Raw genomic sequence first — 3,000 nt, forward strand, 5'->3', positions numbered from 1 at the left:
AAGGTTATTATAATTATTTTTTATAAAAAAAAAATATTAATTTAGGTCAATTCAATGTTTGGTTTATCACTTTTTCGGTCAAATCAATTTATCTTGTTTAATTTTGACAAAAATAATCCAGTTTAATTGATTATATATATTAAATTTTAATTACTAAAAACATCTTTAAAAAAAGACTTTTTAAGCGTCTTTATTTGAGTAGCTTCCTTTTTAAACACATGACCTTGAACCAGATAAATAATTACATCAGCCTGATCTCGTTTTTATTACGCATTTATAATAGCCATAATTACCATAAAAAAGGCCGTTTATACCAAATTATTTTATAGTTCTAGATTAATTTTGTAGTTTAAGACTAGAGGTTGATTTATATATATCGTAGATGAAGGTATCGGTGGTAATCTGAGAAAGAAAAGAAAAAGTGAAAACAGATAGAGAAAAGAGAGATCAGAGTGATGGAAGATTGGTTTGAGAGAGAGATTGATTTGTATGATTCAATGCAATGAGTTAGTTACACAGTTTGCTATTTATAGCCGATGCTTCACTATGTTCGTTGCAACTAACTTCTGAGTCTAGCTGGCATTCCGTAACAGCTTTTGCCAACTCAGCATAACTAACTGAATCAGTTAGGAGTTAGTTACAACTTTCCTAATATAGCTAACTGTTAGTCAGACTCTTCACTGATATATATAATTATATACACTTCACACTATTATTATTATTATGAAATTGTGCCTTTGATTTTTTAGTTGTTACACATCAACTATACAAAATTTTGGGGAGTGTGTAACTCTTAAGTTGTGATTTTTGGTGCATGCAGATTTGGAGCTAGCTTTAATTTCTGTACCATATAAGTTTGTAAGGATCCTATAAAGCCTTTTTGTTTTTCCCCTAAGTGTATATGATGATGATGATATATATGAGATGAACATATATATCCATCACAAAACTTGTGATGCTACTCATCATCGATGTTTAATTTGTGGGACCATCTTGGTCTATTTTATATTCATATGCTTCTTAAGTTTTCTTTTTCGGAACAACTTGGATATGTGATAATTAGTTGAGTTCAATTAATGATTTGATTTATATATTAAGTATAATGTTTCGAATTAATAAGAGCTACACTTGAATGTAGCTTTTAGAAGCTCAAGGAATCTAATCTCTAACAAACTACCTAACAAAAAAAGTAACTCGGAGTAACTAACTATAATAATCTTTTGAATAATAACTCGGAATAACTAACTATAATAGCCTTTAGAATGTCAGGATCCGATTTTCAGTAAACTGATTTTTTTGAGTATTTTATAATTTATTCCGTAAAATTCGTAATTACAACACATATGTAGCGCTTGGTAGAGAGATAGAGATAGAAAGATTGAGATTGAGAGACAGAAACTAAAAGACAAAGATTAAATTTCAGTATTCTGTTTGGTGTAAAATGGGAGACAGAAATTGAAACAAAAATGAAATTCTAATTTAATTTGCACAAAGGATAAAATTAGAATTAATTAATTGAAATGAGGGTATTTTAGGTATAAAAAGTTATTAAAATTTTAGTTTTCATCTCTAAAAATTTTAGTTTTCTATGTCTCTATTTTTTGGAGGTACTGAAATACTGAAATTTTGGGGACAGAGACAGAAAATTTAGTACTAATCTTTAAACCAACAAATATGATACTGAGTCCTAATCTCTCAATCTCTGTCTCAGTACCTCAAAACAAACGCTACCATAAAAAACTAGCGAGACATGCCCAATAGTTAAAAAAAAAAGTAAGAAAATAATAATTAATAGGTCAAATTTAACTTTATGAAAATAATTACTCATTTTAAATCAAATTTAACTAGTAAAAATAAATACTCACTCCTAATTGGTCCGTTATTCTTCATCACTCGAGATTTTTTGAGAGTAGCTAGTTTTCCTTTCTTCTATCACATTTCACATATAATCAATCAACAATACTAAGGAATCAAGAGGGTACCAGCCAAAAACTAACCAAATGTCTCTGGATGAATCCAAAATTTCTACGTGGATGGTATTTATACTAGGCATTAGGATGTTTCTTCTATTAAGTATCAGAATGTTTCTTTTTCATACTAAATGGATGTTCTTTTATATATTTTATAAATTTTTTTATATACTAAGAATTGAGATTGTTGGAAGTTCCGTAATCCCCGCCTCCTATTTCTCCAACATATCATTCAAAATTTTAATTTGGGATGAGAAACAATTAATATCAAATATTATAAATTAAAACAAATAAAATTAATTAAATATAATTATAAATTAGTTAAGTTGTTTATTTTTTGCTAATCACCTCTTGGTTCCATATACTTTTCCATAATCAATATATTATATTGCTTTTGTAATGCGAAAAAACATTTTCTTTGATAGAGAATTTTGTTTATGTTATGTGAGAGTTTTTAACCCTAAAAGAATCCCCCAAATCAAAGTTTATTAGTTTATTTTTTTTAATACTTTTTTTTGGGGATTCAAAGCATAAAAAAATAAACCCCTCCAACCAAACTAAATAGAATAAATATAGGAAATCAAATTAGTCAAGTTTAATTAAACTTTTATTGTAAAATTATTTTCTTAATCTTCATTTTTAGAAGGTTTAATTAAGGTTTATGATTAACATTTAGAGTTTAAATTTAAGATTTAGGATTTAAATTTAAAACATAAAATAATTTCAAAAATTAACTTCCTAATTGAACTTAATTAGTTTTATAAATAGTAGCAATTAAGTAAAGAAGTCCATTATTTATCTCTTTAACAGTTGTGAATTAGTTAGGAACAAAAGTGATCAATTTTTACTAAAAGAATTATTGGGGTGAGTTGAATTGGGTTAAAATGTTTGATTGGAGAAGTCACCAAAAAAATGTTTGATTGGGGAAAAAAAGTTAACCCGAGACAAAAGAAAAATAGTTCTTGGATTGAGTTGAATGACATAAATTTCATGGTTTTTGTTGGTTATATTTTTTTTTTTACATTTGTGG

At 26.9% G+C, this 3,000-nt stretch overlaps 1 protein-coding gene across 1 annotated transcript in view; it reads left to right on the forward strand.

The window, feature by feature from the left end:
* The window catches only part of LOC107605564 (homeobox protein knotted-1-like 1), a gene marked incomplete in the record, with an annotated part of 12,642 nt that extends 11,601 nt beyond the window's left edge, over window positions 1–1,041 (forward strand). The window contains 1 exon segment of the mRNA XM_016307478.2: window positions 821–1,041.

The sequence above is a fragment of the Arachis ipaensis genome, chromosome B06, assembly GCF_000816755.2.
Source record: "Arachis ipaensis cultivar K30076 chromosome B06, Araip1.1, whole genome shotgun sequence".
In the NCBI taxonomy this organism is placed as follows: domain Eukaryota; kingdom Viridiplantae; phylum Streptophyta; class Magnoliopsida; order Fabales; family Fabaceae; genus Arachis; species Arachis ipaensis.